Source organism: Mesocricetus auratus, unplaced genomic scaffold, assembly GCF_017639785.1.
Source record: "Mesocricetus auratus isolate SY011 unplaced genomic scaffold, BCM_Maur_2.0 Super-Scaffold_100014, whole genome shotgun sequence".
Lineage (NCBI taxonomy): Eukaryota > Metazoa > Chordata > Mammalia > Rodentia > Cricetidae > Mesocricetus > Mesocricetus auratus.
Window position 1 is genome coordinate 43701794 of NW_024429197.1, and position 14178 is coordinate 43715971.

Below are 14178 nucleotides of genomic sequence, written 5' to 3' on the forward strand. Positions count from 1 at the left end.
CCATTTACACCGAGGTTTTCGCCCGCTTTCCCACACAGTACCAACAGAACTGAGCATTTGCCTTGCTTCTTTAGCTTTACATGTGTAATTTCTTGTGCTTTGAATTCTCTTCCTCCAACTACAGTTTCAGAGCCTCTGCTTACTCAGTGCACCTACCTCAAGCAGCACTTAGGCAGTTCCCAAGGCTCTTCCCTCTATCCCTTTGACATATATTTTCCTTTTCTGATCGCATATGGCTGTTATGATTAATCTATATGCTCTCATCCATGTCAGACTGTAGGATTTAAAAATAATTCAACAGTTTTGTCAGTTGTATTAAAATATAGGTGGGTGCTTAGAAATTTGATGAACTTAGTCACACAAAATTTAGCTTCTGACCACTTCCCCTTCCCTGTCTCCTTGACTCTAGGCCTGTAATATCCAGTATAGATAGACATTAGGTATCTACTGAAGGCCAGGCATTTTTATGACCCATTCTGTCTCCCGAATAAGTATGAAGACTGTCCTTGAGGAGCTGTGACTTCATTGTGGAGACATACTGTACTTACAACAATCCTTTAGAGATTGGTATTAAGTTGAAGTAATGGTTTCTTTAAATCTTATCTCTGGAGTGATTGACTCAATGTCTCATGGCATTTAGAACCTTAGAGAACCCCTGTTTATATTCTGAGACCCTGTTCCAAAGACACCAGAGCCTGACCCAAGCCAACCCAATCAGAGTAGTTCAAATAGAAATATGATCTTTGGAATGGGTTGCAGAAGAGAGTGGGTGTTCTGGGCGGTGAGTCACATTTGTGACAGACCTCCATGGAAAAAGGCCATGGAGAATGTTGAGATACCAGTGTGGCCCTTGGTCCTCATATCTCTGTAGTTCAGCATTTCCTTTGATTCTCTGAGACACCCACAGCATCCTTCCAATAAATTTCCCCTTAACTCAAGCTAGACAAAATCCATTTCAGATGCCTACAGGTTTGAAAAAAAATGTCATAACCAATATGTCTATGTCCCTAAAGAATTTCCTGTTTGGTTTTCTGAACTGGCCAGGCTTTGTACCAACTGTGAGTAAAAGAAAGTATATGGTAACAGTGGCTTAAAAAGCATGCTTATTTCTTTCTATTTGGTGTAGGCAACTAGAACTAGTCACATGGTCCTTAGAGATCTAAGTACCTTCTATTGTATTGTTTGACCAGTCTTAGGAGTTGACTTCCATTCTATGGACCAAGATAGCCTTGCAAACTCCATCCAACATGTCATCATTCTAGCTAACAAGGAGTAAGATACATCTGCCCCTTAGAAGCATGACCCCCCAATTGAACATACAACATCTGCATATAGTCCATTGTCTAAAATATAAATATGTTGCTGCCATGTTTCTACTCCTTTCCATCTTCCATCTGCTCCCTACTCCCAGACTTACTGCTCATTCTTTTTTGTTGTTGTTGTTGTTCTCTGTTATGTTTGTAGACTTCTTCAATAGACCTCTATTATACATCTGGATTCTATGGTTCTAGTGCAGAAAATGGGGTCTCTAGAAAGAGATTAGAGAGAAAAGAATGGGGTATGGGTATTTATTTCTCCAAATATCTTCTTCAAGTTTGAATTAGACTGACTTTGATCAACTCAAGATTACTGCTTCTTGCAAAAGAATTAGTCTTATTTCATCCTGTCTCTTTTAGGTCTTGGTAACTGTTATTTCCATTGTATCATCAGGTCCTAAGGAGGTAACAGCCTCACTGATGTGTAGTCTATGTTTCTATACAATACTTAAAGTTCCTCCAAACTCGTCTTTGTAAATATCTTGTTTAAAAAAGATTTTGCTTTGGCTTATCCTGCTTTGATTATATCATCTGTACTTGGTTGAGACTTTTGACAAATTTACTTAACTTCATTATTTTGATTATAAGCCACAAAAGGGGGAAGGTTCCATTACTATATAAGAAGAGTTAGTATTACAGAACATTCAGCATTAGTACTGTAGTCCCAAGTTCCAAGTCTATTTTTTTTTTTTGGTCAGTTCTCTGTAAGCCAATATTTTTCCCCCTGCTCTTAGTTGAATGTTAGAAAATTGTCATCTTTCTTATGTCATTCAAGGCTGTCACTGTACTTTACAAGGTCTGGTTCTCCTCTAGATTTGATCTCCAAGAATTATTTTATCAAGGGGTAGGGCATTGTTTTAGTGCTGAACTAGAGTCTTGGGCAATTAAATCTATGTATTACAGTCAGCTATGCCATCTAGCTTTATTCTTTAATTTATTTAATGAGTTTTGTGTCATAGTTATTCATTAGAGAAATATGGCCGTGCTATTTTCAAGCTTGAGGAAAGGAATAAAGAAGAAAGTGTGACAGATCCAAGAGGTTACCCAACCTCATGACCCAACCAGAAGTGGGACAGTAGCCTGGCTCACTCAGAGTGTGACTATTGGGACATGCAAGAGATAGAAGGCAGATCAATGGACAGAAAATACTGACAGGGACTACTCAGGCTTAGGCAATTCAACATTCAAAATCGTATACACGGCAAGACAATAGTCAAACCAAATAGACACAAAGAAATATTCCATTTGACCAAAACAAAACTGAGTTTAAAATATATGACCTAATGCAGGGGGCTATTCTTATTCAAACTACTTATATTCATCTATATCTTACAATTTTGATTTCTGATAACACAATTCAAGCCCAAATAAGTTCTTGCTTTAATTAATGTAGCTTCCTGTGGAGCCATTATTTTCCACCTAAAGACCATTTTCCAAACTAAAAATGACCTCAGTTTTCTAAAACACTAAACAGATCATGCAATCTATCCACAAAAACTATTAAATTGTTTTCCTCAGTTTGCCTAGAGTTAAAGACCTTATGTTAGACCACAATTATGCATCTACACGGCATCATCTTGCTCCATTCCATTTTTTCCCTCCTGACACTTTGTTTTAAAAAAAATTACATGGAAGGATGGGAGGAGCTGGAGAGATGGCTCAGCAGTTAAGAGCACTGGCTGCTCTTCCAGAGGTCCTGAGTTCAATTCCCAGCACCTACATGATGGCTCAAAACTATCTATAGTGGGATCTCAAGCCTTCTTCTGGGTAAAGGTGTACATGTAGATACAGCGCTCATTTACTTATTTGTTTTATAAATAAAAATTTAAAAAAGAAATTACATAGGCTCATGTGTGTACATGAGTGTGATTTTTTTCAATACCTTGTACTTACTTCACCTGGCACTTTCCTTCTAACTTATCCATCCAAGGTCGACTCATAAGTCTTCTACATGATGAGAACAAAAAATAGGTTGGACAAATAACAAGATGATAGGTTGAAGCGTCACAGTATTGTCTGATGCATTAAACATGACCATCCCAATATCACTAGATGCATGTGAATGTAGGTGGAGTGCTCAGATTTAAAGGCAGAAAATGTGATAATGTTCTATCAGTAACCTCTTAATGAAGCCAAAACTAAAAAGCAGGTTAATACACTGTGAAAATACCAACTAAAAGAAAGCTTGAGTGGCATGAGTGGTCCAGAAAGCATCTTACAACTCCATCATGCAAGGTGTGTCAGTAGTTCCTTACAGCACAAATCCTGACCTCACCTGAACAGTGATCATTGTCTTTAGCCTGAGATTTCTTACTGTGGGCTTGCTCACGCCACCAGGAAATTTTATGGATACCCCTGAAAATATAGACTGCCCTGCAAGTCTTTAGACTGCCAGGTGAAGGCTTTGGCAAAGTGGTCTACGCAGGTGTTCTGTCTAGAGCCACAAAACCGCTTAAAGGACAGCCTGGAGACAGAAAGTGGCAAAGCTTTCTCCTACGCTTCCAGATGTTCCCAACAAGTGTAAGGAGTGTGCCAAGAACCAAACTGGAGCAGCATCTTACCAGCAAGTTAGGATCAGCAATAAGCATGAGGCTTGACAGAAGCAGTGTTTCCAGAGGCCCTGCCTTTGCTCTTCTGCTTACAACATAGTCTGGTTACTTTTTTCCTCAGACCTACATGCATGATTGCTTTAACTCCTTCCTGGAGTGTGAAGGCAGAGATGAAGTGTTAGCTGTGTTAAACTCAGCCTGTAGTCGCCAGTCCTTCAGAGGCACTTTGTCTGTCTAAGCTTCCTTGTAGTTTTGTAAATATCAACACTCTGTAGACTTCTGTTCATTCGTGAGTTTCCCCAAGTATAGAAGATATGCTAGTTTCGGTAAACATGAAAATGCTCCCTTAAAACTCCTAGGTATAGTAGTCACTTAATATTTATTTAATACATTTTGCCTATTAATATCAGCATTTGATTCTTAACAAAGTTCTCAGGGAAGGTTGGAGTCCCCTCCCCCCATCTTCCAAATGGAAATCCTGAGACATGGCTGTCACAACTGTAGACTGAGAGCCAAGAAATCTAGCTTCAAAATGCCTGTGTATCACTGTGTTTTATTTCAGCAAACACCTGCTGAGTGTCTGGTAAGAGTCGGGCATTGGACTAGGCTCTGGGGATGGCAGCGAACTCAAGAGCAAAGCCTGCCCCCATAGAACTAACATCTCACTTCTCATTTATCACATGAGTTGTGGCTGTTTCCTTTAACCAATCTCTTTTAAAGGGCTTCTGATTTAAATGACCTTAAAAATAATAACATGAGGGACAACATACTGATTTACAAAACTTTATTCCAGCCTGTTCCATGAGTCACATTTCACAGAATGGGAATTAGAAAGCTCAGAGGTATGGAGATTCATTCAAGTTCTTGATTTCTATGGATAAATCGCCTCCAGAGAGGGTGTGATAATTCACACTCCCATCACCTCCAGGGAATGTCCATTTTGTCACACTCTTCCCCAAATCAAATGCTTTTTCTCATGTAATCCTTGCTGACTTGATATGGCAGGCTCAAACTGGTAGTAGCAAACATTCCTTTGTTTCATTTAGAGAAAATGACTTACAGTGTTTTAAGATAGAATAACAGTTTGCTTTTACAAGCCTCACAGCCCTTTAGACTCACAAGAAAGAAGTCAAGGCCTCTTTCTAAGTGCCTAGGAATAGTTTTATGAAGGTGTCGATCTTACAGCCCTATAACACAGCTGACATTAAAGATGCACACTGACATCTGTGTCCCTCCTCTGAGGGGACTCTCAGTGCCCCTAACCCTGTGGCCATAGCACTTGTGAGTTACCAGCTTCTTTGTGAGGTAGTGACTTGCCCACTTCTTAAGGAATGCAAAGAACCACCGTTGTGGAACAGCATTAGAGCTGGTTCCTTTTACAGTCTTCCTTATGCTACCTCTCTTAGTCTCCCCTCTTAGGACACCAGAAAATATTTGCTGCACATACTTATTGCTAGGTCTCAAGCAGTCCAGATATCTAGAAATGAGCTCGAGCTGGACAGTAGGAGGATTTGGTTAAATAAAAGCCAACATTCCACAGAAACTTATGAAGCTGGTTCCCATCTGCCAAAAGGAGTCCTTTCTCTCACCTTCTGGCACCCATCAGCATATCAAAGATCATGATAGTCTCCAGGCTCCCTCAGCATCACCAGAATCTGTTATACATTCCGAGGTCCACACTAGCATCCTGCCCTTCCCTCCCCCCAGCTACTTGATTTATAATCCATATGATTTGTCTACCTTTCTCTATCTCTATTTCCACTCTTGCTATTCCCTCTCCTCCCTCCCTCTGTCCCTCCCTCCCTCTCTCCTCTCCCCCCTCTTTCTCTCTGTGCTCTATTTTCTCTGTTGCTATCTCCTCTATTCTCTCGTACGCCCCCACTTCCCTATCCCTGGCCATGTCCAGTCTGTTTCTCTTTCTCTCTGCTCTGGACACTCGCAGACACCTCTGCATATTCTCTTTCTCTTACCTAGAATAAAATCCTTTCCCCTAATGGAGCAGTCATATCAGCAGTTTCTTTACTGTGCCGTCTTGCATACATCTGGTGCTGAAATCCAGGAGAGAGAAAAACGGACCCCTTTCTAAGGGACCTGGCCTCTCCTAACTGAACGGGGCTGCTGATTTGACTCTCCTAAGGTATGGATCAGTGTAGCCTACCCAAGTCCCAGTAGCCCTGCCCAAGCCAGCCTGCATGAGCATGAGTGGCAGCCACTTTCTCCCCAGCCAACTAAGGCCTGCCACTATACCCAGGGACTGTTGACAGAGAGATTCCTGACCTGAGATGCCAATGAGGAAAGGACAATGCAGCAGAGTCAGTCGCCTGAGCCAATAGGACCTTGGAGAGGGGGAATAAAGGCAGGCCTAACTTCCTTAATAAAGGAGCCTGCATCGCTGCATCGTGCTCTGCTACTCACTGGACTCCCAGAGCCTGCATTATTGGTGCTGTATCTTCTCACCCCCTCCCCACCCAAGGGTGTCTGAGCAGGATTAGTTGTTCCTGCTGTTTTCTGCCACCAACCATATATGACCCTAAATTCTAGAGTGCAGTCCTTCAGCCACTTCTACACTTGCTCTAACCACTCCCCTCTCCTCTCCTGTTCACTAAGTGTCTTCTCAGTCTCTCTGAATCATGTGCTCTGCTCTGTTCTCCTGGGCACACATCATGTAGAAAGGTTCTGTCTCTTCATGGTTTGCTGGCTGCTGCTGTACACTTGTCTGTTGCTCCACTGTGATTGGGGTATTTCTCTGTTGAAGCACTTAACCCTCTCCCTCTGCTGGAATCCTCCTTCTAGTGGAGTTCCCATTTGCAACCCCCCTTTCCGCAAGCATCTCCCACATCGTCTTTGCTCTGTTTCTTCTTTCCGGCTTGTTCTGCCTTTTGGCATGCTCCTGGAACTTGCTCACTCATAGGCTCTTACTAGACTACTTACCTGCATTCTCTCCTCTTTTCCTCCTTGGACTCATATTCCATTAAAGTCCTGTGGTCTTACTGTGACCAGCTTGGCCTCAGTGCTGCTCAGCTGTCAAAGGGAGGGCATACCCGATTTCCAAGTTCTTGAAGACTGTAACACCTTCTGTCACTGCACTAGTAAACGACCCTCCAAATATCTTTCTCTAAGCTTTCTCTGCTCTTGAAAAACTCTTATCTCCAACCCTTCTTTGATCTCTGCTCTCTCTCAAAAAAATATTGGGTGTGGTTAAAAGTTCTATAAAATGGATAACAAAAAGTTAATTTAAAATTTGTACCAGAAAAAAACCAAAAAATTAAAAAAATAAAATTTGTAGCAGAAATGGTTGATAGTTTTTAAAGCTACACAGAGATAATCTTAATTCACTACAGCATGCTTTTATGTAGCTTGGACTCAACTTTTGTTTAAAAGATAAATAAATCCAACTTTTGTTTAATTTGCTACAGTATAGTATACATATATATGTAACTTAGGTTCAATTCTCATTTGTGGAAAACAGAACATTCTAACAACATATATTTGATGGTTAAGGTTTATAAATTCCTAAGATTGTAAAGGTCTATCCAGGGTAGCAGAAACTGACATGAAGATGTATGTATAGCCTCTTTGTCATGTCAATACTAACTGTGTTAAATTTAAATTTTAGCTATTTAGATAAACTGAGTCATACTAAAAACTGCAAAATACTATGTGATGGTACACTATGAAAGGATAAGGTTCCCAGTCTCTTTGTGGTCTGTTTGTATGGTTTAAAGTTTTATTTTCATGCTAAAGAATCTTCAGTTGAATCTTCAATTCAAAATTTGAAGGTTCAATCTTAATAGGAATAAAACTGTAAAATCCTAATCTTATAAACACTTCTAACTTTTTGTAAACTGGTAAAGACAATTAATACATGTATGTGAACTGTCAATCAACTTATATATGTTCAAATTCTTTAATGTGCTCAGAACTATGCTTGTTGTAGTCATGTTAAGTACAAATGTAATTCACCAACTGGGAAAAGCTTTAGCCTTCTATGTATGTTGTCAATGTTAAACATAAAGCAAGTTTCTAAAAAGAAGTAAGGTTTGTTTAAAATCAAGTCTATTTAATAGGTTGGATGATGGCTCTCAAACTCCTCAGAGAGATCTGTTGAACATGGCACTTAAGGTGTTTAATGAAAAAAAAGCTTCCTTTGCTAGTTAGAAACAGACACTTCGGTAGCAGCAGTTGAGCCCGTCTCCAAAGAATTTGGTCATAAACACCTTCACCTGGAGCTTGCTTTGCGTGCGGTAACACTGACTATCCAGCAAAGTACTGCCCTGTGCCTTGCCTGCTGCCTGGACCCTGACAAGACTGTAGACACTATTAGGTAGACTGCCACTCTGCCTCACAAAGGCAGGCCAGCCCCAAAAGTTCCTCCTCCGCCAAAAAAAACCTCTCGTGACTACTGAGTCTGGTGTCTGGAGGCTGGTGCTGCTCTGTGTGACAGCTGAAGACTTCATGCCATTTATTATGGTGGCAGAAGACTGACAACCTCTGCCTACAACAAAGCCATCAAGATCACCATGGAGGATCCCAAGCTGGCTGTCCAAACAGCGAGTAAGTCTCAGTCATCTTCATCAACACAGGGGCCACTTGGTTTATACCTTTTTGCTCAAATTTGTCTTTCTCAGATCTGTTATGGCACTGATGGCAAATCCTACATTAGTCAGACAGTTTAGCAGCAGCAAGTTGACTTAGCCAGCTCCTCCCACCAAGGCTGCATCTACCGGGTCAATCCATTTCATACCCTGCTTTCCTTAGCGCTACTAGGTCTCCTGCTTAGAAAGGCAGACAAGTTTATCCTGCTGACAGGCTTCCCACTGCAAAAGATAAACTCACAAAACAGGTTCCATGAAAGACAAACTCAAGATATCATGCTGTTGTTATCGACTGAAAATTTACTTTTTATTCTTCATTTATTAAAAGAGAGCCAAACCCCTATGTCTCATGGTAAATGATTGGATGTCTCCAGATTTTGGGTGGAGTGGGGTGGGGTGGAGTGTGGAGCTCTGAGGAAGTGATTTAAGGTAAGTAAAAAATGAAACTTAAAGATGATACAAAGATGTTAAGGCTTCAAAGTTCAAGGTTTAACATCAGTCAGTGGAGTTCTGCTGTGTTAATCACGAAATCTTGGTCATTGTTATATTATGATGGTCACAGATCCAAAAATTTAAATTTCCTTTGGTTGTTTGCTAAATATAGACTTTAAAGTGCTTCTCATTGTGCTAAAAACATCTCTGTCCAGTCTATATATATATATCGGTCCTCCAGCTCCTCTTCCCCTTTGTTCTCTTTCCTGAGAAGAACTTTCTGTCTTATCGCAAATAAATGTTTATGCTTCTATTGTGTTGTTAACTTTCAAGCTTTATTTTGGCATAGCTCAGGGGCACAGGACTACTCACACTGTTTATGGACACTTAGTAACTTCTTTCACCACAACGAGGATTTCAGTGCAGATTAGAGACAGTGGTCATGCTAACACCTTCTGTCCGTAGTCTGTATCTGTCCTAACAGATTTCCACTCAGCTGACACCATCCAGGAATCAATTGCAGCCCTGCAGACTGCTCCAAAATGGTCTACATACTGCCAGCCCCATGTGGTCAAGTTGAAGCCCTGAACTTGCTGAACCAGTGCAGGCAAGTGAAGGAGGACTTGCGAACTGCAGGGACTCACTGAAAGCCTATCCTCCAAGCTGCTCCTAGCTCTTACCCACTCCCTGATTTTGATTCATATTCCAGTTTCCTAGACCTCTCTACCTTCGACAAAGACCCTTCCCACCTGAGAAGCAGTTGCAGAAGAGACTTCTTACCCTTTATCATCCATCAGAGGCTTGAATATTAGGTCTTTGGCAATTCTAATATCCATATAGAGCTCAGTTAACTGTAGAAGGAGTTCTGGCAGTTAGATAAAAGCCAGCATTCTTCAGGAGCTTGGGAAACTGGCTTTCTTATGCTCAAAGGAGTCATTTCCATTAACTCTGGCAGAAGGGACATATGGCTACCTGGGGCACCTATCGGTATATCAAAGTTCATGCTGGCCTCCAGCTCCCTCAGTATCACAAGTACCTGGTACATATTTTGAAGCCCATGTTAACATCCTAGCTCTTCCCTCCCCACAGCTACCTGTCCCTTTCATAATCCACACAATTTGTCCACCCCTCTCTTAACTTTCAGAGATGTGGCTCGTTATATCTGGGATTGAAGTGGCATAGATTATTTTGTACATAATTTATTGATCACTGGACTGCCTGCAAGTTTCATGGCATTTCTCTCTTCCTATGCCTATACACTCAGTACCTGAACAACTTCTCAAGGAGAAGGGACTGGACCCTTAGTCTCACTGTTTCCAGTCCATTAGTACAAAGCAGACAGAACTGATGATTCTGAAATGTAGGCACCTCCTGTTTCCCCACAGAAAATCTCAAAGTTATTGCCAACACTGTCTTATGCAGAATCTCCCCCAGTTGCAGCTTTGCTGTCCAAGTAGTGTCAAAAATTAAGTGACTTACTATATAAAAGTGGTTTACATGATCTTATCCTCATCATATCTCCAGGAGAAACTGAGGCTTGGAGAGTTTGCTTCTTGTCTGAAGTCACAAAACAAACAAATAGAAATTTAGGTTGCAATGCAGACATTGAGAATTGCCAAGTGTGAGCATCTCCCGGCAGCTCAGCAGACCCATGGAGGAGAAAAGGGAGGAGCAGCACTCTTGGCCTGCTGGAGCAGGTGAGCTGAGGGATCCAGTGTATGTGTGCCCATGTGTATGCCAGGAAATTCCTGATTATAGGTCATTGCACAAAACAGAGATTTTTCCCCTTATACGTGGATACTATAAACATAGTCTATTAAGTCACTCTGACTTCACCTCCAGCCAATCAGCCCTGACAGTTTGCATGCTATACATGTACGAATGACTCAAAGGACCCTGAGGCAGAGAGTTGGTTAAAAACCAATCAGACAATACTAATTTTCATAAATGGGAACTCCTTGTCTTCTCAGTTGGCTGTTCAGCTAATCGTGAGTCATGAATTTCCTTTTTAGGATAATATTTACCATAGGGCATGGCTGGTTCTAGGGTTTACGTAATATCCATTTATCTGATGGGAAACATGTTCTTAAAACATTACCTAATGATAGATTTTACCAGATAAATAGTCCTTTGGATTAAACAAAAATATTGAGGAAAGACTTGGAAGCAGTGATAGGGGACAGAAAGGTGAAGAGAAATAAGCCATGGTTGGGGGATGGATAAAGAGGGAGCTTTCTTAGATCCGGGTGAAGAAAGTATGTCTCTTGTACTAATTAGAACAAAACAGAGAGGAGACAGAGCCAGAGACCAAGGATGGAAAAAGGAGGGTTTGAGGGTGATCACAAGAAAGAGGTAGTGATGTAATATAGGTGCCTTACCACACCTTCACTGCGGGGTTAGTGTCTTTCCCCTGGCTAATGATTTTCTGTGTTTCCACAATTTCACCAGTTTCCCATTTCTCCTGGGAACCCTGGCTCACTTCTAGTGCCTTTCCCTCTCTTAGATTCCAGCCAGAAGAGTAAAGCCATTGAGAAGGTTGGCCCTTGCTCCTCACTCCCTATTTATACCACCAAAGCTCCATTTATATGAGCCTCAGTGCTTTCATCTATAAAATGGAGGTAATGGTGGTCTTCCCATCTTATAAGTTGTTAAAAAATGAGTGCAGTTAGTACTAAAAGAGCTTAAAACAGTGTGTTATATTATAAAGTCAATATTCTGATACTGTTGAGGTTCTGCTAAGAAATACAAGGTCAGCAGTAAAGTCACCCTGTGCCAGGTCACAGAAGTAGCAAGTTGTGGAACTGAGATTTGAGCTGAAGCCCATGTGTCCTCAGGCACTTTGTTGCAGCCAATGGGAACAATAATGGCAAGCCATTAAGATATATAGCAAGACGTGCTAAGGCACATGAAATTAGCTTCTTTTATTTGTGCCAACCAGCATCAAGTTTATGGACCAATTTATGAATAGAGAAGACAACCTAAAAGAAATCTTACAGGTCATTCTTATTTCCTGTAGCTATGATTCATTTATTTGCAGGCCAAATGAATTTTCAAACTCTATGGGGCATTTTAAAAAATGTGTGATTTCATTTAACCTCCTGCAAAACACGCGCGTGCACACACACACACATACACACACACACACACACACACACGCACATGCACACTCACACGCACACACACACACTGTTGAGACAGGGTCTCACTATGTAACCCTAGTATAGATCAGGCTGGCCTTAAACTCAGAGAGTTAGCTGCCTCTGTCTCCTGAGTGTTGGGATTAAAGGTGTGCAGTGCCACTTCCAGACAGATTTTTAAAAAATATTTTCACTAATTTTTATCTATGTGCATGTGTCTGTTTGAGTATATGTGATTGGTTTACAGGTGCCTGTGGAGGTTGAAAGAGAGCATTCCTCAGAGTTAGCTTTACAAGTAGTTGTGAGCCACTGGCTGTGGGTGAGGGGAAGTAAACTAAGGGCCTCTGGAAGAGTAACAAGCCCTCTCAACCACTGAGCCATCATTCAGGCCCCCAAACCCAGATTTATATCATTTCTAGAAAGGCTGTAAGCATCTGACATCTACCTGTCAAAAGGCTCAATTGCCTTTTAACATGCTGGACTGTCCTTTGTATCTGCCCTGTCTCACACACACATATGCCCCCAGGATATATAGATCGAGGAAGTCATTCCCCATAACTATGATTAATTTGACCTGCACAGTATTTGCTGGATAAAGGAATTTGACAGTTTTCAAAATGTGGGACCGGAGAAGTCTTGCCCCCTTGAAGTTCTCAGAGCCTATCTCAGTGAAATTTAACATACGACAAAATCTTAGTCCTTCCTCAGGCTTCCTCCATCTTCTGAAACCTTCCCCAGTCTGCCCCAACTTCTGACTGAACAGTTCCAAAATCTTGTCCACTGACAATACTATCTAATCCCAAAGCTCAGTTCTCTTTATTGCAAAGACCAGATCTGTACTGAAGAATAAAGAACACGGTGAATTCTGGTGAGCACGAGTTATTCAAAAGAGTGATGACATTTGATTCAGTGGTCAAGAAGGCTGAGTAAAGAAATCCCTGGAGCCTTGGGTAGTAGATAAGTGTTCACCATGGCATACAAATGAACTTTGGGAGCCCATTCCACATGGAGGGATGCTCTCTCAGCCTGGACACATGGGGAAGGGCCTAGGTCCTGCCCTGGATGAAATGACAGACTCTGGAGATCCCCCCAAGGAGGGCCTCACCCTCCCTGGGGAATGATGTGGGGATTGGCCTCAGGGTGGGGGGTGGGGGTGGGGCTGGTGGAGGGACAAGGGGGAGCTGGGATTGACTTGTGAAGTGTGCATGTTTCTAATTTAAATAAAAAAAGAAAAACAATAGAAGGCTGAGTAAAGTGGTTGAATTGGGAAAGATTTTGGAAAGTGGGGCCGATGTTTGGGCGAAGATTTTACACAGGTAGGAAATCTCGAAGCATGTTGTTAGCTTGCCTGACCTGGGATGACATCTTCAAGGGAATGAAGACAAATAGAAGGGCATACTTTGGGAGTGACTTGAATGCTTGCCCTGAGGAGTTTGGACTAAGAGTCACTAGGAGTCCAAAGTAGAAAGTAGAAATGAGCAGAGACTAATCATGGCCATGAGCAAGAGAGAGAGAGACAGACAGAGAGAAGGAGAAGAAGAAGAAGAAGAAGAAGAAGAAGAGAGAGAGAGAGAGAGAGAGAGATGCTCTTACCCCACCATCTTCTCCTCCTCTTCTTCTTGTTGAGTCTTCTTGCCATAGAAAGGCTTTGGTGTAGGGTTAAGAGAAAGCTCCATAATGTTTATGGACTGAACTACACTTTAGAGCAGCCATTACCAGCCTGTGGGTTGTGACCCCTTTGGGGTTACAATATCATATATCCTGAATATCAGATCTTTATATTATGATTCATAGCAGTAGTAAAATTACAGGTATGAAGTAACTGTAACTGTGGGGGTCACCACAATATGAGAAACTATATTAAAGGTTCACAATATTACTTCAGGTGAAGCAATGGGAATTGGTCACAGCCATGAAAAACAGAGACAGAAAAGGCTGTCCCACATGGAGGAACCCGTAAGAACTAAGTGGCAGAGTCAGCACTTGGCAGGTATATCTGGGAGCTTTAAGTGATAAACTCTTCCACAGATGGGAGGTTTATGGGAAAAGTAGGGTATGTAGTACATATGACACTGAAATGGTGAGATTTGGAAAATATCAAACTAAGTATCCCTTCCTCAATCTGAAACACAGAGGAAGGATTTTAAGT